This window comes from Chlamydotis macqueenii, chromosome 27 (assembly GCF_036417535.1).
Source record: "Chlamydotis macqueenii isolate bChlMac1 chromosome 27, bChlMac1.mat, whole genome shotgun sequence".
NCBI classification, from domain to species: Eukaryota; Metazoa; Chordata; class Aves; order Otidiformes; family Otididae; genus Chlamydotis; species Chlamydotis macqueenii.
Window position 1 is genome coordinate 4,150,379 of NC_141582.1, and position 16,881 is coordinate 4,167,259.

Consider the following 16,881-nt stretch of genomic DNA (forward strand, 5'->3'; position numbering starts at 1 on the left):
AAGAAAAACAACATGGAAACGAACAAGCTACGGGATCTCATTAGCAGAAAAGCAATCAGAAAGACCCATCACTGCTGGGCTGTGCTGGGGAGCTCGGTGCAGCCCTCGCTCCGCCTGAACCCCCGCAGGCGCCGCAGTCCCACAAGTTTAAGATCCTCACACACCTTACCAAAACGAGCAGCTGAGCCGGCACCAGAGGCTCCAGCCTGGAGGGACCGGCACGTCCCCAGCTCCAGGAAAAGGTTTCTTTGGGAGTTCCTGGTCTACCAGACAACAGATGCAGGTCTCTGGGCTCCTCTGCTGCACCCCTGCTCTCCGACTCTGCAGACACTTGCTGGCGTTCTCCTGGTGTCTGCCTAGGTTCAACCTTCATTTACTCTGCCTGGAGAAATGCTGCATTGAGAAACTTCCCAAGATGCCAAAGGCAAAATAAAGTGGGGGAGAAAAAAAATCTCACTTAAATACAACAGATTGACAGAAGGCAAACAAAAAAAATCTCATTAAACCCAAATCCAGCAGCCACGACAGAGGCAGGTAACATTGCCCTCATCTGCATGCAGCCTGCAACGCTCACGGTATAAACTCTGATAGCAAAAATCAGAGTAAATCGAAAGCTGCTCAGCGTGAGCTCAGCCCTTCACGCTCCGATAACAGAGCCCAGGTCTGTGCTGCCTCCAACACCGTTGCGTGCGCGTGGAGCCCCGTCCCCCCTCTCCAGCGGCAGGGCTGAACAGGCTTCTCCAGGGACAGGGCTTAACCTCTCTCCTCTAAGCAGGACACAGGTATGGGATGTGTTAGCCTCAGTACTGCCCATTGGATGTGAGATGCCGTTGCTACATCACACGGACGTAACGCACCGCAGCCGGTGAGCGGCCGCGCTGACAACATGCGTGTGGTGTAGCACGATTCCTGTACAACCGTTCCAGTCACCCAGCGAAGTCTCTCTGGAACGGGAGACCCCCAGGTAACCCACCGAGAGCGGCGGCACAGTCCCCAGGTGACAGAGCATCCCCAGCAGCCGTCCCTGCCGGTGACGGGCGTACGGCGGGTCCCACCCAGCTGTACATGGCCACGGCAGGCAGAGTGGGGACGGATGGTGAATCCTCGCCGCAATGCCGCTCAGCCCCTTCAGTTGCAGCACCAGAGCTCTGACGCTGCTGGCCTGAGAAGACAGACATTTACCCATCCCACATGAAGGCAACAGAAGAGCAAAAGTCTCTTCCCCTTCTCAGCAGCCTCCTAATTGTCTCTGCTGCCGGAGAGCCCCCGCGCAGCCTCGCTTCGCAGAGTCCCTCCCTGAGGATTGGCGCTTTAACCTCGGCTGGTGCAACCGGCTGGCTCCAAACAAAGCTTTTCTGTTTCGTGGCTGCAAACTGGTTCCCCTGCTTTTCTTAAAATCCACGTTCTCCTGTACTGCCTCTCTAGGATAGCACGCTAGAGCCGCACATCAGGGCGTCAAGGCAGTGAAACAAACGCACGAACGCGTGCATCTCCACATCACGTTTTAGAACGGGCCCTCGCTGCCGTGGTCCCCAGGGTGCCACTGGCCGGTCTCGCGCGCAGATCATGGGAAAGGCCCAGGGCTGGCGTTTCCCTGGGCAGCCGTGCAGAGACCCTCTCACAACGCAAGAGCCAAACGAGGGACCTGTCTGCTTCCTACAAAGAGACGGGTGCAGACGCCGTCACTGCAGCGAGGCAGCCGCAGCGACTTGCTGATGGCATCTGTGCGGCGCTGCAAGGGCTCCCGTCTGCAGGAAGAGGCGGCCCACAGACACAAAGTCCTGGGAAAAAGAAAACAGCTTTGCCGTGTGGGTACCTGACCTACACCAGGGCTTTCTCCTGCTCCAGAAAAGCTGCCTTCCCCCCCCCGCTATCTTCTCTGAGACACACTGCATTACCGTTTTGCGGGTCAATCCTAGCAGTGATTTATGAACTTCTCCTGCCTGCAAGTGCCATAAAGGGAGTTCATAAGCAATTAATATTTATATATTTCTAATCACTTAATTCCACGCTGACTCTCCCTGCCCATAAGTGCCTAATAGCTCCCAGAACTGACGGGTCTTTGGCTGATTCTCACTGCGCAGCGCGTCTTTGTCAAACAGCAGAGCTGAAAGGGGGCTTCTCCCCACCACCACCACCACCACCAGCATGTCCGTGGTGCACCACATGCCTCTGAGACGCTCCAGGAGAGCTGCAGATGCTGAACAAGGAGGGATGTGGTCCCTGCACGCCCTCAGAGGCTTTTCTTGCTGAGAGCTGAAGAATTAACGTACGATTACGCAGCCTTGCCAGCTGGACTCCAACCATTCAGCGGAGCAGAAGCACTTGGTCTGCACATCAAGGTCTAAACACCTAAAACTCGTGGTCTCCTCCTCCTCAGGTGGGGCCAGGACCAGCGGGGCCTCCCCCACAAACACCGATCACTGTCCCCTTTCAGTGGGGTCTACTGAGCGTCAAAGCCAGAGACAGCAAGCGCTGACGTCCCCCCGCCCGCCTCAGATCAGCGACCTCTGCACGCGTCAGCTCCGCATCCCCAGGAACGGCAAACTGCATCATCGGAGACTTCATTTTCAGTACCTCGTGCCATATGGCTACCATCCTTCTCAGCAGTTTCCGTGCTAGAACAGCTTAATGAAAATCAGTTTGATGGGGCTGACTCCAGTTTTTGGCAAGCACCAGGAAGATGCTAACTAAGTTGCATTAAATCCTAGAGGACAGCAAACCGCATACTGACACGAGAGACACATTCAAAGCCAAACTCCTTTTTAAGGACATGCTTTGTGCTGGCTGAACCCCACCAGACACGGGCAGGTGCTGAACGCGTACCTGTCGCACAGGAGAGCGATGGAAGTGCCCCGGTAATAACAGCGTTTGCAACCCAGAGCCGGCCGGGATAGTGAGACCGCCAAAGGACCCTTGGCGGCTGCGATAGTCCGTGGGTCCTCGCAAGGCAGGAGCACAACCCGCAGTCACCGCTAGCAAACACTTCCCATCACGGTTTGGAATAAATACTGCTGCAATCTCCTCCCCGGCAATCTCACCTCAGCAAGCCACTTCTATTTTTATTGTTGCATACCTCCTGTTACCAAGTTCACTGCCCCCTTTTTTGAGCGATGAGCTCAGTGAATAGGATAAGAAGTTCCTTTAATAACAGGAAATTCACAACTGGCAGCAAAAGTTCCAGAGCACACGACAAACACGAACAAGACAGTTTTTCTAATTCCAAGTTTTGCCTTTTGTACCACTTCACAGACCACTCAGGTATTTTTGCCTGTCAATTATTTCTGTATTTCAACAACAATAAGCAGAAAACCATGAAACCCCTAGGAAGTCACAGACAACTTCATGTCATTTCAGGGTAGGGAGCTTGAAATGGCAGCACCATCCCTCACCTCGCCTCACCAGCCCGCTGTCGGAGGCAGACAGCTCGCAGCTTTTCCAAACGCTCCTCCTGCGCTGCTTCAAGCGCCCACAGATCCCACGGCACTTCCAGCAACGGCTCGGGAGGGGATGCAGTAAATGGAGACAGCAAATGAAAGATCTAAACCCAGATCAGAGCCCACTCCCTGGGCAGCCGTTGTCTGAACATCACAACGCGTGCCCCAGGTACAAGGGCAGAAGTTTCAGGCAGACATCCCAGAAGCTGCTGACTCGGCCGCAGCCGCAGACCTGCACGCCCACCCTCTTCCTCACCCAGCCAAGGCCCCGCAGATCCAGAGAACTCGGAGCAGAAGGTGGCAATGACCTGTGGAACGCGTCCAAATGCGAGCAGGATAGGCCAGCCATCTGCCCCGCTCCGCCGAAAACACCGGCGCCTGTGGGAATGGCTTCCCACCGGTCCTGCCGCTCACTGGGTGCTTCCAGTGACATTTCTGCCTTTCTGATTGAAAGGCCCCTTCTCAGGGCCAAATTCCCGCCCTGCGCCACACAGGGATTCGAGCGCCTCATCCTGCGCCTCGTCACCGAGGTGCTCGCTCCATCACCTGCTCGTTGGGACGCACCAGGGATTTCCGCGCTGGTTCACTTTTCCTGTGGTACAACCAAGGACCAGGAGAGCTGTATAATAAAGTACTGAATTCAGCAACTCTGCTTCTTCCCATCAAGAGGAAAGAAAAAAAAAAAATTGCGGTCCCTCACCCAATTTACTCTCAAGGGTCTTTATCACCCTTCCCAGAATTAACAGCTTCCGAAACCTCTGTACTGGAGCACCGAGGAGGCGGCCACTGAGCATGCGCATGGATGCCAAATACAAACAACAACCCAAAAATTAAATGTCCTGATTTTCGTGTGATGAATTATTTGTGGCTCTTGCTGCTGTCACTCTCCCATGGATTAACATCTCGTGTAACACTTCCTGTTTTCTTCTGGTGTTTAATTTGTCTTGCAATGAAAAGAAGAAGTCTTTACTAATAATTAACGTGCTTTCAGCAGCCCTGTCACTGCACTTACAAGGCGGCATCTGAAGAAACGCAAAACGCTGCCGTTTGAAGTGCCGGGTTTCCCAGCACCATTGGGGTGACAGATGGCTGAGCCTGCTCCACGACTGCAACCCTCCTCGTGCCTTTATCACCTTGAGGAAGGAGCACTCCGGGTGCTGGGGACCACACCAGCTGCCCAGCGCAGGAGCCCCGCCGGCTGCGCAGGGGATGGGGCAGCGCAGCAGAGCAGCACGGCGCTGCGGCGTGGGGCACTGCGCCCGTCCCCGGGAAGGGCATCAAGGCGCAGACAGGACAGGACGCCCCGTCCCACAGTGACGACAGGACCCCAGGCAGCCCCCAGCCTGGTGCGAGAGGCCGAATTCGCAGCCACGGGATCTGCAGCCTCCACCCGCGCCTGAATTCGCTCGCTTTCCTCTGCGGCCTCGGCGGAGGTGGGACAGGGCCCGGACAGTCCCGTCCCTGCCTCGAGGAGCTCGCTACGAGCTGTATCTTTGGAGGTTGTGCATGCTATTTCCAGTTCTTCCTGTTCTGCCAAACCAGAGATGCTCTGTGTCCCTCCAGCTGTGCTGCACATCTGCCTTCTCTGCCTATTTCACTTTCCCAGCAATTCTTGCTTGATTTGGGGTTTATCTGCTGTCTCCCTGCTCCCTCCGTTCCTGAAATCCTCTCCAGAGTCAATTTGCTTCACTTCTGCACTCAGCCTTTGATGCATTTTGACATGCTTTATTGGAGCCTTGAAAACCAGAGCGAGATTGCATGTGGCATGAGCCAGGGAGCAGGAGAGATCCCGCACGTGTCTGCTGCATGTGTCCAAACACCGAGGGGAGGCTGCAGAGAGCAACACGAAGGAGCCGGAGCCTTGGCGCTGACGAGTCTCAGCCTGAGCACCCCGAGCACCCAACTTCACACAACATCCCCCAGCACAGGCAGCCAAATTGCTCCTCTGCTGGGACCTATTTCTGGATGTTTGCTGGGACAAAGAAAGGGACGCTCAGACAGCAACGGTGTCCCCTCAGCAGATGGAGATGATGTTTCTGGAAAGTGCCACGCAGCTCCCATGCCACGGAGGCCAGGGCGCCCACGTCTCTGTGCTCGCTCCCCAGCGCTGCCCTGCTCCCCGCAGAGCGTGAGAAATGCCCACGGGACCACGACAGCAGGCACGCGGCAGGAGGGAGCAGTTGCTCGCTCCTCTATGTGGGATCCAGCCACGGAAGCAGGATCTCACCTGGGATCTCTCCCTGAATTTCCTGAGACTCGTGAGTGGGACGGGGGGGAGCTGCCAGATGTTCCCACCTCTGCTTCCCATCACAGGCATCACCGAGGTACTGGTACCATTATAAACGGCAGAACCAACCAAGAAAAACACCCGGTGGACACAGCACGCCCTGGCCAGATGCTGCCAAGTCTGAAGGGAGCTACACTGCAGTTCTGACAGTGGCACCGTCCCTTCCCTACAAACACGTGTATCCGGTTATAACATGGATTGTTCTAATTATTCACACCACGTCGTGTGGCAGGATTTAATTGCAAGCATGTGCTGACTTGAATAAAAATATATTTTAAAAAGGAGATCGATGTATTGTGACTGCTTGAATAAAGTTTGTGGGAACTGAATGAAGAACAATCGCGGTTCGTGACTGAGGGCATCAGTTCTGCATCCTGCACACTTCAAGGAGGGGGCTCTGGCACTCGCTCCAGCGCGGCTGGCTGGCACAGCTCGGCCCCCCAGCAGCGGGGGCAGCCCAGGACCCTCCTGAAATAAGGGGTTAAAACCGACCCTGCAAGCTTCGGCAGATGGATGCATTTCTGGCAGCTCTTGCAGTGCCCCCAGCCACGAGCACCACGGGTCCCCAGCCTCTCTGGGACCCCAGCCCCAGGGATCCCGCACAGCGTCGGGACATCGCGAGGCTGGGAGCACGGAGTGCAGCGAGGAGCCTTGAGGGCTGGCATGCTGCCGAGCCAGGGTTACCATGTGATGCTCGTGGTTGCTATGGAAACGGTGGTTTCTCAGGAAGAGAGGCATAAACAGTCTCTGAGCCTCCCCAGAGCGCGGTCCACGCTGCCAGGTTGTGGGCACCCCGAAAGTCAGGTGCTGCTGCTGCCCTGCCCCGGCTCCTGCCTGCGCGTCAGTGCCAGAGCTGCGCTGATGCAGGGGGAGAAGCCGGCAAGTGGCTCCCGTGCAGCCTATGTGATTACAATCAGGACAGCACGTTTATTTTTGGATAGGCAGGACCTACTTTTTCCTGTGGCTCCCTAATAATGTACAAAACAGCAGGAAGCGAGTCAAGCCGAATCCCGTGCCTGCAGCTCGTAGCCTCTGGTACTTTGCATAATCAGGGCTTGTCACTCCCCATCAGCTTCAGCGCAGAAACCCAAGAGCCAAAGCTGTGCAAGGTGGCAACGAGCTTAGAAGAAGCCCTCAAAGAACAAATCTGCCCATCACTGATGGAGGATTATTTTAATACTGGGTTCCTCGATAAAAGGCTGCGCGCTGGTCTAGCTGGCTAAGCTGAAGCATCTTTTACCAGAACCAGCTTCCGCCTCAACAGCGCTAACCCCAAATCAGTTTAACCCCTCCCATCCTCCACACATCCGATATTTGCCAGCCAGAGCCGCCCCACCAATGGCCGCCCGGTGAGGATTTACAGGCGCCCAGGTCTCCTCGAGGCAGTGTTGGCCGGGAACCCTCCCTGCTTGTAATGATTGATGGACTCCGCTCCCTCCAGCCACTGCTCCCCTGCCATAGCAGAGCTCTTTGTAATCAATGAAATGATTTAGAAACCAGATACCAGGAATGCAAATGCTCTGTGTCTAAGTCCCCTAGTTAGTATGGAGCAGCTAAACCCCTGCCCTAATTTAATTGCACAGCCAAATTCCACATCCTCTAAAGGGTATCAGCAGATTTCATTAAACTCCTTCATATTATCATGTAACCTGTCAATTAGCTTTGTGTGCAACAGGAAACAACAAGGAGCTTTATCCTAGATAAAACATAAAACATTTACATCCCTCCCACACAGCCTTTTCTTTTTCTTTGCCCGTCCTTGATTTAAAAAAGAAAAAACACAATCCTCCTTTTGTCTGTGTTCTTCTAAGAAGCAGGAGCATCTCCCGTGCCCATCCACATGGACCAGAAGCACGCTAGACTTTTAAGTCTTATGTCAGACCTGCCTTCTATTTGGGAGCATTTCAGCAAGCCGCTCGGATAATTCCTGCTTCATTTTCCCCTCTGGAAAAGCCTCCACACCGCTGTTCTCCCTTACCAACAGACGAGCAGCGAGAACGGGTTCATCAAAGCCACTGCAGTGCTCCAGCTCCGCGTGCGAAAGGGTCTCCAGAAACGCAAACCATTCTGTTCTCATCAGTGAGAAATTAATCTGCCGCTGCAGAAGGGCCGGAGCCCGGCACGCTCGGGGCTGCGCAGCAACCGCTCCCTTCGGACACCAGCTCCCACCCCAGGGTTTGGAGAGGCCTCCCCCTCTCCGCATAACCTGGGGACTCCCGTTCCTACAGGATTTATTAGGCATCCCCTGCGGTACTGAGAAGCAACAGAAAGGCACTAAAACAAATTAACGTGTTTCATACAAAAGCAATCTCATTTCTTGCCTGGTGTCAGAGCAAGACACAGAGCAAAGCAGCTCCGCACATCCCTGTCTCCACACCCCATCCAGGCCCTGCCCCGTCCCTGCGTGTGGGGGATCCTCCGTGAACCCCAGCCTGTGTCAGGAGGAGCCAGTGCCCCAGGAGCGGGCGAGGGCGGCACCACAGGGCGCAGGGGGCCACAGCCGGCACCCCTCCGCATCAGCTCGGCAGGCTGGAGTTCCTGTAAAACCCCTGACAATCAAAGAGAGAAAATAACTGGTCCCCATGTTCCAGGTGCCTCCTGTCCCTGCCAGACTCCTGTGAACTACAGTCGTGCACTCGAAAATTAGATGGATTAATTATTGCTACAGTTAGTAGTGTCACGGAGCATCTTTGGTGGCAGGAAATAATATTGTCACAAACTCGTATAATTGCTCAATATTTTCAGATGAGGAGTTGGGCCTACAGTTATCATCCCGACACTTTCACCAGTGACATCGCAGGGTGGAAAACACAAACTGATTAATTAGTTTCCATTTTAAGTCAAGCTAAACTCCGGCTCTCTCTGCCATGTGCCACCACTGAAGCCAAGGCTCCGGGAAGCCCAAAGAGGAGGCGAGCGTGGACTGAGGAGGCGAGCGTGGATGTGGAAGACGCTGGTGTCCTGTGACACACGGGTATGGCTGGGAGCAGGTGACATGCCCCCGGGGTTCAGCCCGGCTCCGACCGCGGGAACACAAGCGCCACTGCTGAGCACCACACGCAGCCTGGAGTGATCCCAGCGTGGCTCTGGCTGCTCTCCCACGGGAGGGACCAGGGCTGCAAAGAGCCACGCTGGATCTGCGGCCACCTTGCTGCTGTGAGACCCGACCCCGGAGCCCGCTCGGCCGTCCCACACACCAGCGGCCCGTGCACGCACACACCAATGTTTTCATTTCTTTTTCTGTGTGGGGGGAAGGAAAAATCCCACGAATCATTCTGGGCTCCCGCTTGTGCGCCAAGAGCACGCGCGTATGTCCGCAGACCCCAGATCGTTCCCAGGCACGGGCGCGACAGGCAGCACCTCTGTGCCGTGATCCGGGTCAAAACCCCGGGCTCGGGTTGGCCGCGCTGCGCCCACGCCGGGCCAGCCCAAAGACCTCAGTCGTGCGCAGAGGGCACGCAAGTTTCTGCCTCTGTTACTGATACCAGCTCACACGTGCTTATTATATTTCAGATAACAGAGGAGCTTGCACAGCATCAGGGGGTTAACTGATTAATCAGGAGTTGCAGAGTATCACGGGTTTAACTGACACCACAGGGGTTTCAACTGATTAATTTACGGCCTCAAAAGCCGTGGGTGTTCAACTCCATCGTGTTCCTGGGGTCTCCGAGAAGCCAGTCCGGGTGCCGCGGATCCAGCGCTCGGAGCTTTTTCCATTTTATGTAATTTTGGAACCTGTGCACGCCTCATATGCGCAGCTAGCTGCTGGGTGTCACGTCTGCGGCTGTGTCCTTCCAGATAGCTTTAAATACCGGTGTCTCACTTTGCCACCAAGTCCACCCACGGTTTTTACGCGGCTGGATCAAATTTAGGAGCGGTTTTAAGTTCACAGCGCAGTTCCCCGCATCTCCAAGCACTGACACCGCTTTTTGAGAGCCACACGTGTGGCTTCATCCCCTCCAGCTCAGGGCAGCTGGGGCCTCGCCCCGGTACCCCAAATGACACGCACACACGTGACACATATGTGACATATAAGCCAGCAGATCAAAGGGGGAGGTAGGTGACACCTCCAGGGCCAAGTGCGGAGGCTGATGCACTGAAATGTTTATTTATACTCTCCTGCGTTGAGGATTTGTTTCACCAACAAACACATACTGGCAAGAAGCAGGTCCAAGCTTAACTACATCTTCTACTCCATCTCCCCTTTAACAAGACAAAAACAGTGTACTTCTGCTTCGGAATTAAGAGGAGCGATGTTCTCCCCCATCGCTTTCCAAACGAAGCTCCTGACAGCCCTTCGTGAAGCTCCCCGGTTGCGTTTCCAGACCTGCTCCCGCTCTGTGCTCTGGAGACACGGATTAAAGGAGCCCTTTGAAGTGCTGTTGCCCGCGAGCTGCTCTGGGGCAAGCTCGGCTCGGCTTTTTGTCATGTCCTGGAAAGGGGATGACAACACCCCTTCCCTTCAATTTCCCTCCTGCCCCGCAGACACCGAGGGGCGACAGGGCTGGAGCCAACACTCGCCACCCACCTGCAGCCACCGCCTCCCTCCAAAAGCGATGCCCAGCTCCAGAGCAAGCTCCTGGCGACCAGCACGAGCCCTCTCCCTCCTGCCACATCCTCATCAGTGGGGCAGCACCCTGCCAGCCGCCCGTCCGCCCGGGTGCCCTGCAGCGGCGCACGGCCAGCGGCCACCGGCACAGGCGCCTGCAGTAACGCTGCCCGGGGCACCAACCCCACCGTACCCATGGGCCAGCAGACCCTTGATTGGGGGTCACCAGATCTGCAAAGTCTTGCAAAAGCTCCCAGGACCGAATCTCGCACACAGGGGCAAAGCGCCCTTGCAGGGCGAATGCCGCACCGCATGCGCGAATCCCCCCGAACGGGGAGTCTGACAGCCACCCGTGTCCCCGCCAGCACGGGAAAGGCCTAAAAGTTGTCAAGCACTGCACAACAGGCAGGTTTCAACATTGAGAATATTCCTCTCCAGCCATTTCCAGTTAATGGGACAAAGCAAAATGTGAGGAAGAACGGGAACATTACAGTATAAACAACAACAAATTAAACTCTAATGCAATTAGAGAGCGATTAGGGATCTATCCTCCGGGAGCATTTAGGAACTCTGGGTCTTTCTCAAAATCTGATCTCTCTGCAACTTTCTTTCTTTCTAATTAATAAATGAGAAAGCAAATGGCGTGGCTGCCCCCAGTCCCCCGCGAAACGCCATCTCCTGCTCTGCAGGAGCAGACGGCGGAGGCAGGTAGAAGCGTTCACACCTCTGAGCCGAGCAGAAATGCAGCCGTCAGCAGACCGAGGTGCAAAGGCAGGGAGAACAGAAATCTCTGCCTGCGTCTTTCGCAAGGTGCCCAGAAACGCACACACCCGAACGCTCTTGTGCGGGAGCCAGGCTGAGCGGGCACGAGCAACCCTGGAAAGCCCTTTGTTTTCCTATACACAGCTCCCACAGAAGCTACAGCCCAGAAAAATGCGTATGCAATTCCTCTTGACTTTCTAAACTTACCCACACACGCCTATAAATAAGCACCCACTTAACCAAATTGCTCAAGCACTCTGCGGAGAGGAGCAGGGTGCCCTTGGGGCTTCACTCTGGGCTGCACCCCGGCCAGGGCACAAGGACTCAGCAGCCCACGATGGCACGGGTGCCCCACAGCGGCACGGGCTCGCCTCTCCACCACCCCAGCCAGCCCGGAAAGCAGCGTTGGGCACGTCCTTCCCCGGAGGGCAGGGGACATCGAGCGTGGTGCCAACAAAGTGCCCAGGAAATTGAAGGAGAACTGAAACAAAGGGGCAGAGGTGCGCCATCCCATTAAGCCGGTGTCTCTCCCGTCTCATCCACAAGCCGCCTGAAGGTCACAGCTGCAGAAGCGACACAGCAAAGCCAAAGCCTGGCTCTGTCGAACCTCCCGTCAGCGGATCCAAACACAGCAAATGCTCTCTGCGGAGGAGAAGGTGGAGGAAAGCCTTCCCCCTCGCTTCCTGAGGCTGCTGCTACTCCTGGGGGCAGTCCCGGCCGCACTGCGCAAGTCCCGTTCTTTTCAGCGAGGGGTGTTTTTCACACTCTGTAAGAAATAACAAAGCTTCCACATGTCCCGCTACCTGCGCACCAGCCGTCAGGGAGATGACCCCTCAGCATTCGGCGAGGAAGGCACCTGTGCAATGGAGGGAGATGGGAGCCTTGACCTTCATCCATTTCTGTACCCAAATCTGCCCTTGGGAACACCACTGGCCCCGTTTTGGCCTAGAAATTGGCCCAGTTCTGATCTCTCAAGCCAGTTCTGGATCTCAAGTCACACCTCTTTCCTTGGAGCTTAACCCAAATCAAGAGAGGCACCAAGATCTGACAGCGTGGGCCACAGCGTGCACGGAGCAGCCAGGACCAGCCCTGGGAGCCCTCCTGACTCTGAAGAACACCTTGCAATGAAAAAGGGTCTGATTAGAGGCTCTGAAAAAGATACCGACTTTTAGTCAAAAGCTACGTCTTGCAAAGGAATCATTCTCAAGAACATCACCACGTTACTGTCTATGTTTGACCACTGACATAGGGGAGGAAGGCTGTTGATGGGTTTGGGGATTTTTTCCTCCCCTCAACAGCAAAACTGCTGCAGGCAAGGACAGTAAATCCACAGCTGGACCAGAGCGGCCATCAGCATTCCCCAGTAAATCTCCAGGGACCAAGAGGGGGAGTCAGGTGGTGCTGAGCCACACACTGCACCTTAAAGCCCCCAGAGAGAGAAATCTGGGCTGCTCACAGGGAGCAAAGTGCTAAGTCAGCACGGATCAACTGGCTGCAAACTGGAAGCAGCAAGTAAACTGGACCCAGGCAAACATCAGGAAAACATCTCCATGCGTAGACACCACTTTTCCAAGAGGGGTCAGTCAGCAACGCTGGGAAGGGCTGGGAGGCCTGTCAGGGATGTGGTACACGCTCCGGAGCACACCTGGGAAAGGGGAACGCAGCAGCACTCCACCTCCCCTGGGCTTTTCAGTGCAGGAGAGGGCAGGGCAGGGCAGAAAAGCCTGAGGAGGAAGCCTGGATGCAGGAGGACAGTTAAGACAGTGCAACTGAGAGCCAAGGGAAGTGACTCCTGAAACCTGCACAGCCCAGACAGCCAGGTACGCACACAGAAACACAGCGTGAACTGCTAGGGACGAGGACCACTATTTGGGGTGACTCAAGAGTGACTAAGAATGACTGGATAAAACAGATTTGGGGAGGGCGGGTGGGTGGAAATCAACCCTAATTTTGGAACAATCCCACTCCAGGATGTGGCCAGAAAGCAGAACCCACCCAGGGCAAGGGATACAGGCGGTGCTGGAGCAGGACACTGGGATCAGGAGGTTTATAATCGACAGGTCTACACTGCTCTGGGAGTAATAAAGGATTCCTGCTCTCCTGTTTCTGATAAAATCAGGGGGAAAGACCCATTTTTACTCCAGAAAGCTCCGGTGCTGCCCCTCCCTCCCGTCCCTTCCTACAGCAGATGAGTCACTGTCTAGCAACCTTTATCCAAATACCTCTTACAAAACTGTTCATCGGGTCCCCGCCGTTGCCCACCCCACAGCACAAGGAGAAGTGGCAGGAGACATGCCAGGTCACCGTCCCTTTCCCGTGGAACGACGAGAGCCCCGAAGCCGAAATCCCCCAGCCCAGCGTCCCCCTTTGCAGGCTGCCCCTCTCCGCAGCATCCGCCCGCTCCCCCGGGCCCCCCTCTCCCCAGCCGGAGCCGGTTCTCGGTGTTTTGCAGATGGATCGCACGTGCTCGTGCGGGAGCCGACAGCACAATCTCACGCAGAAAACGCAACCCAGTGATTTCTGTCTCCTCAAGGCAGTGCAAATCTTGTTCCTCACCCAGCACCGCACGCTGAGGTCGTTCCAGCACCGGAGCAGGACAAAGGGGTGCGCGGCTGCCCGGGGGGCGGCAGTGGGAGCGCGTTTAGCACCGGGACCGAGGGGGCACCGCCCGGGTCCGGTACCACCAGCTGACGGGCACGCATCGCCAGGGATGCGGGGCCGGTGACCGGGAAATCTCTCCCGCAGCCCCCAGCAGCCCCGCAAGCGACAGCTTTGGCCGAGGCTCCCGGGCCTGGGGACAGGGGCGCGACGCAGGGGGCCGGCCAGCCCCGCGGGGACGCGCAGAGCCAGCCCCGCGGGGTCCAGCAGCCGCCTTCCCCACGGGAGCGGCTATCCCCCGGGGCTGTCGCCCCCGGCCCCGGCGCTCAGATCCACCCCCCCGAAACGCGCCTTTGCTCCCGAAGCGGTGCTGCCTTGGGAAGTTCTCCAAACTTCCCGAACAGCAGAGGGAAAAGGCTCGTTTTCCCGCACCTGCAGGCACCCATGCTCGCAGCCCGCGGAGCCCGCGGCCGCACGCCCCCACAGCCCGTTCCGTGCCGGCGCCCCGCAGTTCCCCGCAGCGCGAGGGGTGCCCGGCCGCGGGCTCACAGGTGGGTGCAGCGCTGCGGGGAGACCCCGCTGGGAGCGCATCCGGACGCGGGGCAGGGGCCGCACCGCCGGTTCAGCGCACGCCGCTCACCCCGCTTCCCGCCGCAGGTCGGGGGCGGCACAACCGGCCCCCCCAGCACCATCAGCCGGTCCCGGCGAGCCGAACAGACCCCCTCCCCGCCGCTCCCGCACAGCCACCGCCACCAGACAGCCCCGATTCCCCAGACAACTCCCCCCCAAACCCAACAACAGACGCGAGCCCGCCGCCGCGGGTCGGTACCTTCGTGCCGCTGGCCGCGCCCAGGAGAGCGGGGCTGCTCCCCCGGCCACGCTGCGCCCGCAGCGACGCTCCTGCCCCCGGCGCGCGGGAGGCGCCGGGCGATTCCCCGCGGCCCCGCCCCCGCCGCAGCGATTGGCCCCGCCGCGCCCCGCAAGGCGGTGCGGGTCCTAGCACCGCCCCCCGCCCCGGCGGGCGCTGTCCCCCCCGCAGCCCGGACCCCCGCACCCGAGCGGGATCGCCCGCACGCGGAAGAGACGGGGGTGTGCGGTGAAGAGGAGCCCAGGGGCACGGCAGGGGAGGGCAAGGCAATAAACAGGGAAGGAGAAACCGAGCGGCCGCAGACCCCCGCACGCCATACACGATGAGGAGACAATCCCTAACGCAGCTCCACGCACAGGCGTCTGGGAGCCTGCAATGCGCGGCCAGGCTTAAACCAAACCAGTCTCCCCACTCTGAAATCCAGCCACAGCTGAACCGAGGAGAGTGGACTTCCCTTATTTTTTTGTGCAAATAATCTCTGCCAAAGCCACTCCAGAGCTCAGACTGAAAGTCCCGAAACCCAGGGTGCAGGCGAGCTCAGTGCCAAGCACCTTCCCTCTGCCAACGCAGAACTTCAAGGGCAATGTCATCTCGCTGCCCTCCCTGGCGCTCGCAACGGAACACGGAGGGCGAGGGCCGGCTCTGTCCCAGCTTTGCTGACTTGGCAGGCACCTCATTTGCCAGCACAGGAGCCTTCCTACACGTAGGTTAGGTCAGGAACGGGGATGTGAGGGAGCAGAGAGGCTGTGCTCCAGCCTGGCAGGAGACATTTCCAGCCTATGGTGCATATGCACAGAACCGGGAGACAGGCCATCATCTGGCACTGCTCTGCTTCCCCCTGTTCCCGTGAGACCCCTCAGCAGGGACCAGGGTGCTGGGTCTCTGCAGGGCAGGGCAGACGTCTGAAAAGCCTTTGCAGCTCAAGGCAGTGGGGACAGCACCCTGGAGGAACTGGGTGATTCCCATCTTGCATCCCAGATATGAGAGGGCTCCTTAACGCCCTCCCTTCCAAAGCCAGGTAACACCAAGCACACTTCATTTCCCCTGCTAGCCCCACCTCGGGGGTGACATGGACTTTAAGTCACCCTCTATCACACAAACATTAGAAAGAAGATTAAAGACCTCACCAGCAATTTTTTTCCATTTCCAGCTTGATCTGCTTGACAGCAGTTTTACAGACTATCCGAGCTGTGATGCTCCATGATCCTGCTTGGCTCTTTAGCTGTAAAAAAAAAATAACTGCTAAGGACCATTTAAGCCATGCATCTAAGCCTCCAAAATTGACACAAACTCCTCAGAGCTGCCACCTGGAGCCTCAGACACTTCAGTGCTAAGAAGGGCACATCAGAGAATATTTGCAATGATGCAGCTGCCATCCAGGGAAGAGGTATTTCATAAGTCTCTTCCTCACTTCTTTTTAGGATTATGTAATTCCCAGGAGCATCCCGTGCTCCCTTGTAATGGCAGCATCAGCATGAGAAAAGTTGGAAATAACTTACAAAATAAATCCTTCAGAATCTGTCAGCGTGCACCCTCTCGCCATCTAGCACACTCACCCCGTCTGTCGCAGGGTGCTAGCTGCCTTTCTTCACGTTCGCCGTGGCTCCTGGGCCCAGTGAGCATTTCGGGATGCTGCCTGTTCCCCCGCCACCAGCAAAGGGACACGAGGGCATTCACGCCCACACTGTTGCTGGAAGAAGCTCTGTGCCAGCATCCAGCAGCAGCCTAGGGGGCACTGGGCTGCCTTGCTGCTCCGGCTGCGGGGCCAGCCCACCCTGTCACCCCAAACACAGGCAGCCAGGGAACCCAAGGCCAGCCCCAAGATGCAGCTCTGTGCTCTCGGCAGTGAAATGAACGGAGATAACCAGAGCCCGGGGGAAGCAGGCTCCTCAGCTCCCCGCCGGCCAGCAGAAAGCACACCTGCTGTGCAGAGGCTGCTTTGCCATGTGGGCACTGGGAACATTTCCTCTCCCTGAGGCTGCAAAGCCCCAAACTCTCCCAGAGGTCTCCCCGAGAGCCTGGCAGCGTCCCCGCGGTGCCACTCGGCATGCCAGCACGGCACAGCTGTGAGCCCACGCAAGGCTCCCTGGACAAAACGCCTCCGAGCAGAACTGTTCTACAGAAAATAATGGTGAGAATGAGTAATTCATTAGTGCCCTCCTTTGTGCCAACGAAAAAGGCTGCCCAATGGCTCTCCGGGACAGACTTGGGCAGCCTTGGCTTTGAACAAAGCGCAGCACGGGAAAATTCAGCTTTTGCTCCGTCCCAGCAGCCAGGCTGGGCTCAGGAACATGTTTACCGGCCCTGAGCTGGGCTAACTTTGGAACAACCTGAAACACATCAAAACGTGGAGCTGTAAAGCAGCAGCTGTGATTGATTA

The 16,881-nt window shown here is 57.0% G+C and overlaps 1 protein-coding gene across 2 annotated transcripts in view; it reads right to left on the bottom strand.

Moving 5' to 3' along the window:
• Positions 1-14,540, bottom strand: part of ZMAT4 (zinc finger matrin-type 4) — a 59,497-nt gene extending 44,957 nt beyond the window's left edge. For both annotated transcript variants that reach the window (XM_086767908.1, XM_086767907.1), the window contains exon 1: positions 14,463-14,540. The gene's annotated coding sequence lies outside the window, so the exon portion shown is untranslated. The remainder of the gene's footprint in view (positions 1-14,462) is intronic.
• Positions 14,541-16,881: the final 2,341 nt, after the last annotated feature.